This window comes from Bos indicus x Bos taurus, chromosome X, assembly GCF_003369695.1.
Source record: "Bos indicus x Bos taurus breed Angus x Brahman F1 hybrid chromosome X, Bos_hybrid_MaternalHap_v2.0, whole genome shotgun sequence".
In the NCBI taxonomy this organism is placed as follows: Eukaryota; Metazoa; Chordata; class Mammalia; order Artiodactyla; family Bovidae; genus Bos; species Bos indicus x Bos taurus.
In genome coordinates this window covers 604,325-623,495 of record NC_040105.1, presented here as the reverse complement: position 1 = coordinate 623,495, position 19,171 = coordinate 604,325, and positions in this window count along the sequence as shown.

Sequence of the window (19,171 nt, the reverse complement as noted above, 5' to 3'; positions counted from 1 at the left end):
GTCGTGTCCGACTCTTAGCGACCCCACGGACTGCAGCCCACCAGGCTCCTCCGTCCATGGGATTTTCCAGGCAAGAGTACTGGAGTGGGGTGCCATTGCCTTCTCCGCCATACTCAATACCTTATATAAAATATATAGAAGCAGTGATTTACTATATAGCACAGGGAACAATATTAAAATCTTGTAACAACGTTTAAGAGAAGTCACTCAGTCGTGTCTGACTCTTTGCAACCCCATGGAATGTAGCCCACCAGGCTCCTCCATCCATGGGATTCTCTAGGCAAGAGTACTGGAGTGGGTTGCCATTTCCTTTTCCAGGGGATCTTCCCAACCCAGGGATCGAACCTGGGTCTCCTACGTTGCAGGCAGATTCCGGGAGCCAGCGTGAGGAACTCCGCCCGTGGCAAAGGTCATGAGGAAGGAGGCTCGACATACGTAAAGGCAGGATCGAGCCTCAGGAGTCCCCCTGGAAATTCTCGAGCATCTACCCCCAAAACCAGAGTCTGCCGACTTTACTGCTTTGTGCTCTCACCTACACCTCTGACTTTACGGGGGGCTGTCCCCCACCACCTCTCTCTGAAAAAGAGTTAACTTACAGCTCCAGTTAATAATAATTCCTGGGCGTGACAGGAGTGTATCAACCTACAAACTCCTCTGAAGGTTCTCTAGCCTGCCTGACAGGTTTGTCTAGCCACATGTGATTGTTCACAGCCTCCCAACCGTGAGAGGCACGAGATGCTTTAAACCTTCTAAAAACAGGTTCTTCAGGGAAGTTAGAAAACTATTAGTATAGTATAGTGGGCTGATTAGAAATTGTACTGGTGAAGGGTTTTTTCATTTGTTGAGCCAATGTTTGCTGCTAAGTCTCCACATCCCCTGCCCTTATACACGTTAATGAATATAACTACATATAGGAGAAATAAGTATTAACCTTTGATATTAATCACGTTAGACCTTAGGCTAAGCAAATTCTTTCCTTAATTAAAACCCACTACACTCTCACCCTATAAGAATGTAACTTTATCTGGCGCCTTCGGAAGGTGGCGTCTGTTTTAAGAATAATCACCCCTGGAGAAATAAGTGTTCTGGTTGACTGACCGCTGTCACAAGCCGAGGGTCATAAACTGTCAGCAGGCCCCCTGGCCAGAAGATGATGTAACACCCCTAAGACCTCTGTATACATTTGTATGAAGCACCTGATTTTGATAAAAGTCAGGACTGCTGACCCCGCGTGACTTTTGTATTACATCTCTGTGTATAAAAGCGGACCCTGGAAAATAAAGAATGGGATCGGTTCCTGGAAAGACTGGTCTCCTTATGTCGTTCTTTCTCTCACCTTCTGGGTGAATTCACATCTGGAGCCTGGAGGCTTGTCAAGGCTACTAATTATGCCTGGGCTTCTAAGATCTGACCGGGGAGGCCTTAGTGTCTCCTCTCCTTCAGGAGAATGGGAGGATGCCTGCGGCATACGTAGGTGACGCAAATTTCTGGTCTTGAAATTTTATTGGCTTTCCATGTAAACCAAGTTATTCAGCCTCTTTTCTTCACTGAATTTTCCTACTGAGCTATCCTTATTTAACCACTCTTTACATCTTTAATTACCGCTTAATTGATCTATTGTTTCCTGGTCACCGACGCCATCCCCGCTGCGAATTCCCTGGATCCACCGGGGCTGGACCCCGGCAGGCCGACTCTTTACTGTGTGAGCCACCAAGGAAGCCTATGATGGAAAATAATCTGGAATATTTATATATACATATATATGCTGCTGCTGCTGCTGAGTCGCTTCAGTCGTGTCCGACTCTGTGCGACCCCATAGACGGCAGCCCACCAGGCTCCCCCAACCCTGGGACTCTCCAGGCAAGAACACTGCAGTGGGTTGCCATTTCCTTCTCCAATGCATGAAAGTGAAAAGTGAAAGTGAAGTCGCTCAGTCGTGTCCAACTCTTCGAAACCCCATGGACTGCAGCCCACCAGGCTCCTCCGTCCATGGGATTTTCCAGGCAAGAGTATAGGAGTGGGGTGCCATTGCCTTCTCTGATACATATATATATATGTGCATATATATAATGTTTAAAGTCAGAAGACATAAGTAAGACCTACTCTTAAAAAATTAACACTCAGGCCTTCCCTGGTGGCTCAGTGGTAAAGAAACCGCCTGCCAAAGCAGGGGACATGGGTTCAATCCCTGGTCAGGGAAGATCCTACATGCCCCAGAGCAAGTAAACACACATGCCCCAAGTACTGAATGTGCTCTCTAGAGCCTGGGGGCTGCACCCAGAGAGAAGCTGCACACTGCAACACAGACCCAGCGCGGTCAAAAAATTAAACTAATGCATTAAAAAAAAAAAACAACCCATCCTCGGAAGCAACCTCAGTGTTCATCAACGGAGGAATGGATTAAAGAAGATGCAGTCCATACACACAATGGAATATTACTCAGCCGTGAAAAAGAATGAAATAATGCCCTTTGTAGCTACAGAGGTGGACCTAGAGCGGATCACGCGAAAGGAAGTGAGTCAGACAAAGAAAACCATCACGTGATATCACTTGGATGTGAAATCTAAACGATGACACAAAATTATCTCTGAAACAGACTCACAGACGTGCAGATTTGCAGATGCAAGTGTGGGGCGGGGGATGGGGTAAATGATGAGATTGGGATGGACGTGTACACAGTACCATACCTAAAATAGATAACCAACAAGCACAGTACGGGGACTTCTATTCAATATCTCCTGTGGTGGTGGTGGTCTAGTCTCTCAGGAGTGTCTGACTCTTTGTGACCCCATGGACTGTAGCCCGCCAGGCTCCTCTGGGATTCTTCAGGCAAGAATACTGGAGTGGGCAGCTTCTCCCTTTTCCAGGGGATCTTCCCCACTCAGGGATCGAACCAGGTCTCCTGCATTGCAGGCAGATTCCTTACCGACTGAAGGATTTACCCTTATAATACAGGGAAATGCGTTCACATCTTGTCATAACGTATGATGGAAAACAATTTGAAAAAAAATACATTATCGATAGAAAGTTGAAGCTCAGTAGACATAAGTAAGAACCATTCTTGGAAAGGGAAGAGTGGGGACTTCCCCGCTGGTCCAGAGGCTTAAACGCTGAGCTCCCAGTGCAGGGGGCCTGGGTTCCATCCATGGTTCAGGGGACTAGACCCCACATGTGGCAACTAAAGAGCAAAGAGCCTGCCTGCCACAGCTAAGGCTTGGCACAGCCAAATGAATACATACCGCAAAAATAAAAAATAGGTAAGAGTCTTGCTTCCTCACCTTCTGCCCTAGTTTGCAGGAAGAACAGAAGAGCCTACACAGACATTAAAGATGACATAAAAACATTACAGAAAACGCAGCGAGCCACCCCCAGGAGAAGACAGAGTCAGAGATCACCTGGAGTAAAACGCTGGGCAGAAGGAAGATGGGGAAGGATGCCCAGGACAGGGGCCACTGCCTAGCTTGTGCTGAGAACCCTCTGGACACATAGTCAGAAACCCCCAAACAATGGCAGGTCCCAGGCGGTCCAGGGGTTACGACTCTTGTGCTTCCACCGCAGTGAGGGGCACAGGTTCAGTCCATGGTCGGGGAACTAAGATCCCACAGGCTGCAAAGTGGCCAAAAAAAAAAAAAAAAAAGAGAGAAAAAGCAATCGCCAAACAAAACCCCCCTGGGACCTGCACCTTCAGTGATAACCAATGGAAAACGTGACCTCCTTGGGGCTTCCCTGGTGGCTCAGTGGTAACGAATCCGCCTGCCGATGCAGGAGACACCGATTCAGGAAACAAAAAGAAAAAAACCCTCATTCCATGAACCCCAGCGAAGCCCGCGCACCCCAACAAAGAGGCTGCACCCCCCCCCCCACCACCCCACCCTGCTCGCCTCAACTAGAGAAAAGCCAGCGTGCAGCAGGGAAGACCCAGCCTTAGCCAAACATACACACAGAAATAAAAGGATTAAATGCACAATGCGACCTCCTTACCCGCAGCTCCTGCAGACGCAGAGGCCAGGCCTTAGTCTCGTGCTGGAGGATCACTCCCCGGGAGCCTCCTCGTGGGCACGGCCACCTCTGAGCTGCCCCCCCGGGGAGACAGTCCTGGCCCATCATCTCGTCACCCCGGGGTCTCCCGGGTGTTAGACCGCGGTCCCGGGCCCCCGCCGCCCAGGCTCACATCTCTGCGTCCTCTGTCTCCCCAGCGCCCCGCACCCCCGCTGCCCAGCTCCACTTTCAGTTTCTCTTTGTGGAGTCCAGCTGTCCTGGAGGAAGAAATGGCCCCAAGCCCCAGTATGCCCGCCTGGAACCCCCACCACGGCCAGAGGAGCCCGGCGGGCCCAGTCCACCGGGGTGGGGGGGCGGTCACAAAGAGCGGGACGCGACGGAGCACGCATGCGCGCCGGCGCGGGGTTTGCGAGGAGCGCTTCTGACCCCTAGTGGCCGAAACTTCCAGATTCCGTCCTGGCAACAGCCTTCATTGGAAGGACTGATGCTGAAGCTGCAGCTCCAGTACCCTGGCCACCTGATGCGAAGAGCTGACTCATTGGAAGAGACCCTGATGCTGGTAAAGATTGAGGGCAGGAGGAGAAGGGGACAACAGAGGGTGAGATGGCTGGATGGCATCACCGACTCGATGGACATGAGTTTGAGCAAGCTCCGGGAGATGGTGATGGACAGGAGGCCTGGCGTGCTGCCGTCCATGGGGTCACAAAGAGTGGGACACGACTGAGCGGCTGAACAGAAACATTTCTACCCACACCGACTAAACCACCCTCCACCTTCTGACTTAGCAAGCCCTGAGCTGCCCCGAAAGCCTGTGCCCTCAGGTCCCGCCGGGTGGAGCTGGGCAGGGTCTGTTCTTTAAGCTGCTGGGTGAGCGGGGGATGGGGGGTGGTTCGAAGGGGGGGTGGTCTTGGCGCGGTTTGGAAGTTTTCGTCAGTAGGGGTCACTAGCGCTCTCTGCAAGCCCGATCCAGACCAGCTGGCGTCCAAGGAGTTTCGCTGCCCTTGAAAGGGGCCTCCCATCCGCATTGAGTATCAGGAACTCATCCTTGGCCAAGCAGGAGTGTTGTTAAGGCTGGGCGGAAAGAGCGTGGGGTTTCTATGAGCCCACTCACCCAGCTCAGAAGGTAAAGAACCCGCCTGTCAATGCAGGAGACCCGGGTTCGATCCCTGGGTTGGGAAGATCCCCTGGAGGAGGACATGGCAACCTACTCCAGCATTCTTGCCTGGAGAATCCCATGGACAGAGGAGCCTGGTGGGCTACAGTCCATGGGGTCTCAAAGAGTCAGACATGAATCAGCAATATCACCACCTCCCGCTTTTGTGTGAGAGGTATCCATGGGCACAGGGGTCATGCTGGAATGGGGGGGGGGGCTGGTTCTCAAAAGCGCCCACCCCAAATTCTCCTTTAAATGCAAAAGTTATTCTTCCCTGCTTTGAGAAAGCTCCGAGAGTTGGTGATGGACAGGGAGGCCTGGTGTGCTGCAGTCCACACGGTTGCAAATAGTCGGAGCCACTGAATGGTTCTTCCCAAATAGGGATGTACTTCAGGAGCCAAACCATTGGCTGTTGGGTCCTAGGGTTTCCAACGTCAGCCAGAGACCACCCCCAGCCCCCAGGGACCGGTGTGAGACCACCAGATAGTGAAAGTGTTAGTACGGCCGTCGTGTCTGACTGTCTGCGACCCCACGGACTGTAGCCACCCCCAGGCTCCTCTGTCCACGGGATTCTTCAGGCAAGAACACTGGAGTGGGTTGCCATGCCCTCCTCCAGCGGATCTTCCCGACCCAGGGATGGAATATATATTTATTTTTTTTTAATTGAAGGATAATGGCTTTACAGAATTTTGCTGTTTTCTGTCAAACATCAACAGAAATCAACCGTAGGTGTACCTGTGTCCCTTCCTGCTTCTATTCACATTTTTTTTTCTTTTTCCCCAGGTGGTTGCAGAACCAGCTCGCTCACATTTTTTTTTTTTTTAATTTAAACAGGAGATTAGCGTGCTTATCTGCCGGGCTTATCTCTATTGTTGCTGCAGTTTCGGAAACCCCCTCCCAGCCCCCGGGCTGTACTCGGAGGGGAGCTTCTGTTCCTGGAAAAAAATTTTTTAAAAAGGTAATTGGTGCGGAGAGGTTAGATGCAGGAGAGATTGAGACAGGGGCCTGCGGGAGGGGGCACTGCTCTCTGCCACCAGGAGGTGAGAGGGCATCTGGAAGCGCCTGGCTGTGCCTGGGGTCTGTGTGACCCCCGTGGCCCCGGCTTGATCTCTCCAGGCTTTGATGTGTGTTTCCCGTTGGTGCATCTTGTCCAGGGATTAGGACACGAGTCTGAGCAAGCTCCGGGAGCTGGTGATGGACAGGGAGGCCCAGCGTGCTGCGGTCCATGGGGTCGCAGAGTCCACGGGATCGGATACGCCTTAGTGACTGGACTGTGTGTGTCTCTCTCTCTCAAGGATGGGGAGAAGAGAGACGTGTTCAGTGTTCTGGCACTTTCTGCTCAGATCTGTTGTGCCCTGGCAGGTTTAAGGTTACGGAATTTCTGACGACACCCAGGCTCACTCCAGACATACACCCCTACCACTCACCCCAGCTTTCCACCTGCTGCCGCTGCTAAGTCGCTTCAGTCGTGTCCCGACCCCGTAGACGGCAGCCCACCAGGCCCCACCGTCCCTGGGCGTTCTCCAGACAAGAACACTGGAGTGGGTTGCCATTTCCTCCTCCAATGCATGAAAGTGAAAAGTGAAAGTGAAGTCGCTCAGTCGTGTCCGACTCTTTTCGACCCCATGGACTGCAGCCTACCAGGCTCCTCCGTCCGTGGGATTTTCCACCACTCACCCTAAAAACCCCCATTCACCCTGCATTGGTATGTGATGGATACCAATCTCACTCACCCCACTCACTCCAAATTCCTTTCTGTGGTGTAGTTGCTAAGTCGTGTCTGACTCTCTGCGACCCCATGGACTGTAGCCCAACCAGGCTCCTGTGTCCATGCGATTCTCCAGGCAAGGATACTGGAGTGGATTGCCATGCCCTTCTCCATTCCTTCATCCAGACACCCTGTACTCACTCCAAATGTCCATCATTCATTGCAGAGACTCACCCCTTCCCCATTTGCCCTAAATTTCCATCCATCACCCCCAGAGACCCTCCCTCAGTCACCCCAAATTTCCATCCCTCATTCCTGAAGACCCATAAGATAACCCCAGATTTTTCCCCACTCTGTCCAAAGATGGAAGAAAGACCATCTCCAATTTCTATCAACCACCCAGAGACCCCAGAATCACCCCCGAATTTTGCACCCTTCAGACACAGTCCCCGAGCCTCGATGACGAGTCCCAGGCAGGAGAGACAGGGTCCCTCACGGGGAGGGGGTCTGTGTCAGCAACTCAGCGTCTGCTGGAGCAACCTGCCTCCACCTCAGGGCTTCATTAAACACCCCCGGGGTTTGTAGAGGAGCCTGCTGCGCTACCGTCCACGGGGATGCAAGGAGTTGGACACGACTGAGCGTGTAACCACACACACACACACACACACACACACAGGTCGTAGAGGGCCTGCGTGACGGAATCTCTTGATCCGTAAGTGAATTTGGACACCTTTCTAAGGCTTTTGTTGCTGTTTAGTAGCTAAGACGTGTCTAACTCTTGTGCGACCCCGTGGACGGTAGCCCCGCCCGGCTCCTCCGTCCATGGGATTCTGCAGGCAAGGATACAGAAGTGGGTTGCCACGCCCTCCTCCAGGGCATCTTCCCAACCCAGGAATCGAGCCCGGGTTTCTTGCATTGCAGGCAGATTCTTTACCGTCTGAGTCACCAGGGAAGCCCCTGTTTTAGGTACTTCACTCCGGTGAATAACCAAAGCACTTACCGCTTCATTTCTACCATCGTCTGCAGGGAGCTTGAAAGGGGCTGTCAGCGCACTAGCCCTGCAGGGTCCCAGGACCAAGCCAGACAGAGCTGTGTGTAGGTTGGAGGTGGGGTGGGGGCCGCAGTGTGGGGAGCAGATGATGGAGTTTTGGGGCGAAGGGAAGGACACAGTCACCCAATTTTTTTTTCAAGCCTGGAGTTCCAAGGGCTGCCCAGGGAATTCCTGAAAACCCCCTCTCTGAGTGCTTTTAAAGATCACAAAAGCCGGTTTCCCTAAAAGTCAGCCTCAGTCAGGGGCGATTCCCTGGAGGGCTATTTCCTGGGGTAAAATACCACTTTCAGGGTAAAAAATAAAATTCAGGGTTAGGAGGCGGGTGCTTATTTTATAGTTCCCGCACAGCGGGCTGGAATTTCAATCACTGATACACAAGAAAATGGAAATGTATTCCACAGTATAAATCTCGTGAAGAAGGGCTTATGTTTGTTTGTTTGTTTGTTTTTTTTTTGGTCTGTGCTTATAATGCTAATGAAGCAGGCAGGAAGGCAGAGGTAACTGGGCTCTGGAGCTGCTAGGAACGTGCTTCCTGCTGTTGGAGGAATATTGTGGGGGTCCCAGCCGCCAGCTCAGGGAAAAGGAAAGACATACATCACGATCACAGCAACAGCAAAGGAAAAAAAGGGTGACTTTCTGGGAAAAGGAGCGTGAAAGATTCAGGCAGTTTAGACCATCAAACTTTTCACTTGTGGCGGCAGGCCCGACTTCATGTCAACAATTTGGTGACGGGTGTCTTTTTTTTTTCTTTAAATTATAGTCGAGAGTCCCTTTGGACTGCAAAGAGATCAGACCATGTAGTGCTGAAGGAAATCAACCCTGAATATTCATTGGAAGGACTGTAGTGCTGAAGAAATATTCATTGGAAGGACTGATGCTGAAGCTGAAACTCCAATACTCTGGCCACATGATGGGAAGAACTGAGTCCTTAGAAAAGACCCTGATGCTGGGAAAGATTGAAGGCGGGAGGAGAAGGGGACCACAGAGGATGAGATGGCTGGATGGCATCACCGACTCGATGGACATGAGTTTGAGCAAGCTCCGGGAGTGGGTGATGGACAGGGAGGCCTGGCGTGCTGCGGTCCATGGGGTCGCAGAGAGTCGGACACGACTGAGCGACTGAACAACGAGAATGTACTAGATTTACAATGTTGTGTTAATGGCTGCTGGATAACAAAGGGCTTCATATATACATATATATACTGTTTCATATTCTTTTGCTTTGTGGTTTATCATAGGATATCAAATATAGGTCCCTGAGCTCTACAGTAAGAGCTTGTTCTTTCTCCACCATATATATATATCAGTTCAGTTCAGTCGCTCAGTCATGTCCGACTCTTTGCGACCCCATGAATCACAGCATGCCAGGCCTCCCTGTCCATCACCAACTCCCAGAGTTCACTCAGACTCACGTCCATCGAGTCAGCGATGCCATCCAGCCATCTCATCCTCTGTCGTCCCCTTCTCCTCCTGCCCCCAATCCCTCCCAGCATCAGAGTCTTGTCCAATGAGTCAACTCTTTGCATGAGGTGGCCAAAGACTGGAGTTTCAGCTTTAGCATCATTCCTTCCAAAGAAATCCCAGGGCTGATCTCCTTCAGAATGGACTGGTTGGATGTCCTTGCAGTCCAAGGGACTCTCAAGAGTCTTCTCCAACACCACAGTTCAAAAGCATCAATTCTTCGGGGCTCAGCCTTCTTCACAGTCCAACTCTCACATCCATACATGACCACAGGAAAAACCATAGCCTTGACTAGACGGACCTTTGTTGACAAAGTAATGTCTCTGCTTTTCAGTATGCTATCTAGGTTGGTCATAACTTTCCTTCCAAGGAGTAAGTGTCTTTTAATTTCATGGCTGCAGTCACCATCTGCAGTGATTTGGAGCCACCCAAAATAAAGTCTGACACTGTTTCCACTGTTTCCCCATCTATTTCCCATGAAGTGATGGGGCCGGATGCCATTATCTTCATTTTCTGAATGTTGAGGTTTAAGCCAACTTTTTCACTCTCCACTTTCACTTTTGTCAACAAGCTTTTTAGTTCCTCTTCACTTTCTGCCATAAGGGTGGTGTCATCTGCATATCTGAGGTTATTGATATTTCTCCTGGCAAACTTGATCCCAGCTTGTGCTCCCTCCAGCCCAGCGTTTCTCATGATGTACTCTGCATAGAAGTTAAATAAGCAGGCTGACAATATACAGCCTTGACGTCTTCCTTTTCCTATTTGGAACCAGTCTGTTGTTCCATGTCCAGTTCTAACTGTTGCTTCCCGACCTGCATACAGGTTTCTCAGGAGGCAGGTCAGGCATATATTTATATAATATTCTGAGCCGTCCCCTTCTCCAGGGCGTCTTCACGATGCAGGGATGGAACGCAGGTCTCCCGCACTGCAGGTGGATTCTTTACCACCTGAGCCACCAGGGAAGCCTAGGTTTGCAGCTGCCAACCCCAAACTGTCAACACTTTCCTCTCCTGTCTTCCAAGGAGGTGGTATCTTTCAGGAAAGTAGTGGACATCGTGCAGGAAAAGTGAACATGAGCTTGAAGCAGAGCAGCAGCCGGGGACACCTTTCGAAAAGCCTATGGGCTCCCAGATATCCCACTGCCCGGGAACGCGGTCTGAAGCTCCGACAGACAGGCTGCTGCGTTTGACTCTGCTGTATCTTCCTCCCGACTGACCAGCTTTGGGCTCCTGTCTCTGCAACCTCACGAAGGTTCCTGGTGCAATGCCCCGCCCCCCCAGCCCTGGGTCATGTGCCCATGAGTGAGGACCGTGGGTGGCAGGGGATATTTGTACCAAACACACCGCTGGGGATGGTCAGTGACCACGGAGTTACACGTGGCCATGACTCCAGAGCAGGTGACACACCCACAGATTTGCACAGCTGCACCCCCTCCTGACGCCCCACGGCCAGTACTCAGAGGCGTATCTGCCGCAAAGGGGAAGCAGGGGTCACGGACAGTGAGCTGGAAAGACCCCATGGCTGATGCAGGACGTGTGTGTGCTGAGTCACTTCAGGCGTGTCCGACTCTCTGTGACCCTGTGGACTGCAGCCCGCCAGGCTCCTTTGTCCATGAGATGCTCCACGCAAGGATACTGGAGTGGGTTGCCATTTCCTCCTCCAGAGGGTCTTCCCAACCCAAGAATCGAACCTGCATCTCCTGTGTCTCCTGTATCAGCAGGTGGGTTCTTTACCATGAGCCCCTCCTGGGAAGCCCACGTAAGCTCGATGCCAAAAAAAAAAAGGACCAGCTTTGGCCACAGCACGCCATGTAAGGCCACCCTTCTGCTGTTTTGTAAACTATGCAGATGTTAGATTTGCTGGCTTTTCCTGCTCTTGGTCCTTCCCTTCCGCTTTTGAGTCCTTTGCCTGAAACAGGGACTTACCAGGTGGCTCAGCAGTAAAGACGCCCGCCTGCCAATGCGGGAGATGTGGGGTCCGTCCCTGGGTGGGGAGGCAACCCACTCCAGTATCCTTGCCTGGAGCATCCCACGGACAGAGGAGCCTGGCGGGCTACAGCCCAGGGGATTGCCCAGAGTCGGACACGACTTAGAGTCTAAACAAGATTAATCACGCCAGGCTCAAATGCACCCATGTACTCACAGCATCGCTCTCATAACACACTGATAGCAATCAACGTGTCAATGACCATGTATTGATACCGATCTAACAGACAAAGCACTCCAGCTGATGATTTGTGCAAAACACACCCGGCTGAGGGTAGCTGTTGATACCAGGGGAACTCTCCGTGTGGGGGAAAGGACGCATATGGGAAAACCCTCCCTGTACTTCCCTCTCAGGTTGGTTGCAAACGTAAAAGTGCTCTAAAAATAAAGTCTCTACTGAAGAGAAAGTCGCCACCTCTGGGGGTTCCCTCCACCCCCTTCCCCTTGTGACCGTGAATCCGGGGTGCGGCTGTCTGCAGCGTGGCCAGAGAATACAGAAGAGTTCCTCCTCCGCGTTACCGCACGGGGCGGGGGCGCGGGGAGAGACGGCAGAACCGCGAGCCCGGTTCCTTCCAGAGGAAGAACGTTTGTTGTTTTTGCTGTTGAGTCCCCAATTCCCATCTCATTCTCTGCAACCCCATGGACTGCAGCACGCCAGGCCTCCCTGTCCATCACCAACTCCCGGAGTTCACTCAAACTCGTGTCCATCGAGTCGGTGATGCCATCCAGCCATCTCATCCTCTGTCGTCCCCTTCTCCTCCTGCCTTCCATCTTTCCCAGCATCAGGGTCTTTTCTAATGAGTCAGTTCTTCACATCAGGTGGCCGAAGTACTGGAGTTTCAGCTTCAGCATCAGTTCTTCCAGTGAACACCCAGGACTGATCTCCTTTAGGATGGAGGGGTTGGACCTCCTTGCAGCCCACGTGAAAGACCCCAACATTGAGGTGGCGTGAGGTGACTTAGGATGCCACATCCAGATAGCATCACAGAAAAAAACAGACCCTGCATCTTGTCAGCCACCCCTCCACACCTGGAACCCCTCTTTCTCTTTGCCAGTTCTCCTCTTGCTTAACCCAGAACTCTAAAAGTGAGTGAAGTTGCTCACTCGTGTCCGACTCTTTGTGACCCCATGGACTGCAGCCCAGCAGGCTCCTCCGTCCGTGGGATTCTCCAGGTAAGAATACTGGAGTGGGTTGCCATCTGCTCCTCCAGGGGATTGAACCTGGGTCTCTCACATGGCAGGCAGACGCTTTACCATCTGAGCCACCAGGGAAGCCCAGACTCTAAAGATCATGCTTAATACGGCTTGATTTTTTTTTTTTTTTTTTAGTATTTTTTTTACTGTTGATGTTTGACAGAAAGCAACAAAATTGTGTAAAGCAGTTAAAACTGAAGTGAAATTCACTCAGTCGTGTCTGACTCTATACAGTCCACGGAATTCTCCAGGCCAGAATACTGGAGTGGGTGGCCGTTCCCTTCTCCAGGGGAATCTTCCCAACCCAGGGATGGAACCCAGGTCTCCAGCATTGCAGGCGGATTCTTTACCAGCTGAGCCACCAGGGAAGCCCAAAGCAGTTAATCTTCAATTAAAAAAATAAGTCTTAAAAAACAAACATGGGCTTATATTTACTTGTCTGCGTTGGAGCTCAGTTTCGGCACTGACGCTCGTCACTCCGGTGCGAGTGGAGTTCGGTCGTCATGGTGTGCATGCTGTCTTGCTCCAGCACATGGGATCCGAGTTCCCTGCCCAGGGATGGAGTTAGCCTGGAGTGAGACGTGCGCTCTGACTGCAAAGCGGGTGACGCAGTCACTCACACCCGCAGCTGCAACCCCGCCCAGCTCCCCACGGCCGGTCCTGAGACACGCCTGCCACGAAGGGGAAGCCGGGGACAGGGAAAGTGAGCTGCATCCCTGGCATTGCAAAGTGGGTTCTTAACCACCAGACCACCAGGGAAATTCCAGTATACAGATTTCTTGGGGCGGGGGCGGCGGAAAATAACAGATCCCCTTTCAGGGTGTTCTCATTGAAAAGTGCTGGCCGGCCAAGCCCTCTTGAGGGCTGCTCACTGGGTTGGTGCATCCTTATGCCTTGCTGGGTATCCATCGCTCACCTTCCACCTGCTTCTTCGAAGCCTCATGAAGTACTCGGCTTCCCCCAGGCAAAAGGGGCTCCGCAGACTACTCCTCAGCTGTGGGATTTGAATACACCAGAAGCAAAAGATGACATGTTTTTGTGTCAAGATTATTTTAAGCTGAAGACCTTTGAACTGCAACCGATTCAGGAGGGGAAAAAAAAAGTCTTTTTGGAGCTTCCCTATCTGATCAAAAGCAGCAATTTCTGAGAAATAGGGCTCCATAAATACCACTCCTCCGGGGTGTATGTTCTCCCAGGTGGGAGAAGACAGTAAAAACCCCCACCCCCACCCCGCAAATTCCATCTCCAAGGCAATTTTGCAGCCCTGAAGGGGGTGGAAAATTCACTCTTATCTGTATAAACACTGTCCCACTCTCTCATCTCCTGTTTGTTCTCCTGAAAAACCCACGTATGTGTCTCAAAGCCGTTTGCTTTCCCCTCAGTGTGTTTTATCCACCTCCCCGTCACCTACTGAGTTAGGCATGTTGCTGTTAATTTGCTCAGTGGTGTCTGACTCTTTTGCGACCCCGATGGACTGCAGCCCACCAGGCTCCTCTGTCCGTGGGATTTCTCAGCCAAGAATACTGGAGTGGGTTGCCATTTCCTTCTCCAGGGGATCTTCCCAGCACACGGATCAAACCTGCATGTCCTGCATTGACAGGCGGATTCTTCGCCACCGAGCCGCCTGGGAAGCCCAAGTTAGATGTATAAACCCCAAACTCTAAGCATTCCTTGCAATTCCTCATCACTGAGTTTCTCCCCCGTGTATGCATGCTGAACATGTAAACTCTGCTTTCTTCTTTCCTACAAACCGATCTTCTGTGAATTTAATTTGCAGGGGCACAGGGAAAGAACCTAAGAGTATAGACGGAAAAGACTTTTTTTTGCTTGTTTCTCTTTTTTCCTTCCTTCCCCTTCTTGGATGTTTCCATCTCTGAAACCAACTCATTTGAACCCTTTCCATCATTACTGTTTGGGCACCTGAAGGAAGTCGATGGAAGGTCGCTCAGCATCTTGAATCTGACACGGTATCAGGCTACTGAAGAGTCTTGGAGCTCATCAGAGAAGGAGGCTCGTTTGACGTGGAAATCGAGGTAGCACTTGCCATCCTCAGCCATCTGAACAGGGCTCCCACGGAGATGGGTTTTTCCGTGTGGTCGGAGGACAGGCCAGGTTGGGGGTAACGGGTGGACTTTTTGTCCACTGCAGCCGTTTGGACACCAGACGGAAGGTCCAAGCTTACCGCCCCTACAAGACTTAGGTGACACCCATGTGAGTTTCCGGGCTTGGTCGTAACACAGCACCACGGGCGGGGTGGCTGAAAACAGCAGAAATGTATCATCTGGCAGTTCTGGGAGCCAGGAGTCCAAAATCAAAGCGTCAGCAGGGTGGGTTCCATGCATTTAAGAGGTTGTGTACTCGGAGGAGGGAGGCCCCAATGCTCATCGTTGCAACTGTCTGGCCGAGACAGTCAAGAGGTTGTCTTTTCTCTGCCTTGAGATATAGGCATTCTGCGCCGGTTCAGGTTCGAACCCTGGGTCGGGAAGATCCCCTGGAGAAGGGCAAGGTGACCCACTCCAGTATTCTTGCCTGGAGAATCCCATGAACAGAGGAGCCTGGTGGGCTACAGTCCAGGGGGTCGCAAAAGAGTTTGACACGAATGAGAGAGTAACACACGCCATGGTCTACCCGTCAGTCCTAGAAGAAATCAACTCTGAATACTCATCGGAAGGACTGATGCTGAAGCTGAAACTCCAATACTCTGGCCACCTGATGCAAAGAGCTGACTCATTGGAAAAGACCCTGATGCTGGGAGGGATTGGGGGCAGGAGGAGAAGGGGACGACAGAGGATGAGATGGTTGGATGGCATCACTGACTCAATGGACATGAGTTTGAGTGAACTCCGGGAGTTGGTGATGGACAGGGAGGCCTGGTGTGCTGCCGTCCGCGGGGTCGCACAGAGTCAGACACAGCTCGGCCACTGAAAAGCAAGGACCACCATGGTCTACGTGGTACGGACCCCCCGTGACCCTTCTCTCGCGCCGCCTGAAGCCAATCCCTCCTTTTCCAAGGTCCTTGATCATCACCTCTGCCCGTCTTCAAATCTCTCTCCAAACAGGTGAAACAGCAGAGAGCTTCCCACAGTCTCTGCGCCCCGCAGATGGTCCTCCGCTTGCTGCTGGGGAGGGGAAACCCTTCTCTTATGTAACAGCTCTCAACAGGGTGTCAAACCCGACAGATGGATCTGATAGCAAAACCGCGCGGGGGGGTTCGCGGGCCTGGGGCTGTTCTGTGACAGTTGGCCGTGGCAACCTGGCCGGCCGGAGGAGAGATAAGAGGTCGTGTCACGCCCGCCGCTCGTTCCTACAAACCTACGTGCGGGCTGGAGCCTGTGACATGTAAGGCGGGGGAACTGTCCTTGCCGTCAGCGTCGTCCCCGTGAGCCCGTCTTATCTTGAATTTATGCAAGACTCGAGTGTCTTTTTTTGGAAGGCATGCTGAGTCTTATCAAACAGACATCCGTACAGGTGTGGATTCTTTTTTTTAAAATGTGCTTCTTCTTCTTTTTTTTTTTTTTTGACTGCACTGAGCCTTCATTGCTGCTTGTGGGGTTTCTCTAGTTGCAGTGAATGGGGTGGGGGGGCTACTCTGTAGCTGTGGCGAGAGAGGGCTTCTCACGGCAGTAGCTTCTCTTGTTTCCAAACACAGGCTGTAGGGCGTGTGGGCTTCAGTCGCTGTGGAACGTGGGCTCAGTCGCTGTGGGTGGAGTCTCCCCCAGAGAACGGATCGAACCCGTGTCCCCTGCATTGGCAGGGGGATTTATTTTAACCACTGTGCCACTGGGGAAAGAAAGTGAAAGTCGCTCAGTCGCATCCGACTCTTTGGGACCCCCATGGACAGCAGCCCCACCAGGCTCCTCTGTCCATGGGATTCTGCAGGCAAGAATACCAGAGTGGGTTGCCACTGCCTCCTCCAAGAAGGCAGATTCTTAACCACTGGACCACCAAGCCCAGCTGTGAATTCGTCAGAGCTCCTCCCAAGGACGCTCGGTGTGTCTCGAGTCTGGGCTGGCTCATGACTGGCTCTGGCCAGCGGACAATAGCCGAAGTGACCAGATCCTCGGGAAGGCTGACCATCAAATCAAGTCTCCCGGCCAGGAAAGAGACCGCTCAAGCTGTTAGGTTACTTTTCAAGCCCAGCGGCCCTGTGTGTGCGTGTGTGTGTGTAAAGGTGCTCAAACATTCCCCCGCACTCAAGCCTCCTGTTGAGAGTGGCCCCACCCGAGCCTGAGCAGAGCTTCCCAGGCGCACCCACGCTGTCAATCAGGACACATGACCCGCCGCTGCTCACGGATGCCTCCAAGCGTCGTGGCATCACAAGACGCAGCCGTAGCCCACCCAAGTCATTCCCCCGCATGCAGAAGGGCAGCCATGCCCACGAGAGAGAACAGCTGACGCTTCTATCTCCGCTGGGACAAGCACGTCTTCCCACCTCCGCCCCGTTGCCTTTCTTGGCTTGCTGACTCAGTGCCTGCGCCTGACGGGGTGGAAGAAACACACGCTGGGCACTCGGTTTGTGGTTTTGCGTGCACGCTGGGGGCGTGGGGAAGGAGGTTCCCGGGAGGGGCGGTGTGTCATCCACAGGAGAGGTGACGCCACTGGTCCTCGGAATTCGCGTGCAGTCAATGTTTCCATGCTGGAGTCTGGAAGGGAGCTGGGGAAGTTCGGGGCTGGGACTGGGGAGGTTTGCTTATTTTCTGGCCCCGTCTCCTCCAGGTGTCTGTTCCCTTGAAGGGCAAGACCGGGGAACCTAAGAGGTTCCTGTGTAGTCCCCCAAGACCACAGAAGCCCAGCGGGTACTCCTTCTCGGAGCTGTTAACATGTCCAGGATGCTGTCTCTCATGGTTTCCCAAGAGACGCTGGAGGACATGGTGAGCTCTGACCTTCCTTTGATGCCCCTTGAGTTCCCTCAAAGGACAAACAAGGGCTCGAAGCTCCAGCTTCTCTGCAGGAGGCATGAGGCAGGGAGGAGGGAGGTGGGGCATGGGGCGATGGGCAGAGGCATCCCGCACGTTTCAGCGTCGCGGCTGGTGGCGGAGGGCTAACTCCCGGCATGCGGTGGGGGGACCCCAGGGACGCTGCTCCACACCCTGCAGGGCCCGGGACCCGGGACGCCCCGCCTCAGAGAGCCGTCCAGACCCAGGCGTCGGCAGTGCCGAGGCTGAGAAACCCTGAACCAGCGTCACTGTCTAATCACACATTTATCCTCTCTGCCCATCCATCTGTCTACTTTGTCTGTTCGTCTACTTATTCTATGTATCCATTTACTCTATCTACTTATTCTTGAGAGTCCCCTGGACTGCGAGGAGATCCAACCAGTCCATCCTAAAGGAGATCAGTCCTGAATGTTCACTGGAAGGACGGATGTTGAAGCTGAAACTCCAATGGTTTGGCCACCTGATGCGAAGAGCTGATTCATTGGAAAAGACTCTGATGCTGGGAAAGATTGAAGGCTGGAGGAGAAGGGGATGACAGAGGATGAGATGGTTGGATGGCATCACTGATTCAACGGACATGAGTTTGAGTAAACTCCAGGAGTTGGTGATGGACAGGGAGGTCTGGCGTGCTGCAGTCCATGGGGTCGCAAAGAGTCGGATACGACTGAGCAACTGAACTGAACTGAACTTACTCTATCTAGCTACTTATTCTATCTATCTACCTACTTATTCCGTCTACTTAGTCTATCTACTTGTTCTATCTACTTACTTACTCTATTTATCCAAATACTTATTCTATTTATCTATCTATCTACTTACTCTACACCTGGATTTTAGCCCAGAGACCACAGCGTTGAGCCTCAGACCTCCAGAAGGATGGTCATGGCCGAAGCACCCCTGGTCTGGGGCCAGGAAGACCTGAATCTCACCCTGTACCACAACGAACGATTTGAGGTCCATCAGCCAGGGATCGATCCCTGGGTCGGGAAGACCCCCTAGAGGAGGGCATGGCAACCCACTGCAGTCTTCTTGCCTGGAGAATCCCATGGACAGAGGAGCCTGGTGGGCTACAGTCTATGGGGCTGCAAAAGAGTCGGACACTACTGGAGTGATTTAGCACGCATGCAACCACTGTCAGCTTCTGGGAAAACTCAGGTTCTAACTCTAAAATGGAGCAATTTATGCTCACTTTGTCCATGGTTCACAGATTCCATCAGTGAATATCTGTGAAAACGGTTGGTCGTTTTGTGTGTGTGTGTGTGTGTGTGTGTGTTTTAACTTCTCTTAAATTCATTTCTTTGGCTGTGTCTGGTCTGTTTCAACATGCTGGGTCTTTCACTGTGGCCGACGCTGTTTTTATCTGGTACATTGGTTTAGTTGCCCCGAGGCACGTGGGAGCTTTGTTCCCCAACCAGGGATTGAACCCACGTCCCCTGCATTGGGAGCAAGGTGGATTCTTAACCCGTGGACTGCCAGGGAGTTCCTAGAGCTTCGTAGCTTTTCAAACATGATTTTGCAAGGACGTTTATCACGCTGGGTGTTATTTAGTAAGAGTCAAAGGGAGTCAGACACGACCTGTGGACTGAATAGCAACACTGACTCCCAGGAGTGGTTTTGCACGCAGGTGTGAGTTGTTCAATCGCTCAGTCGTGTCTGACTCTGTGACCCCATGGACCGCAGCAC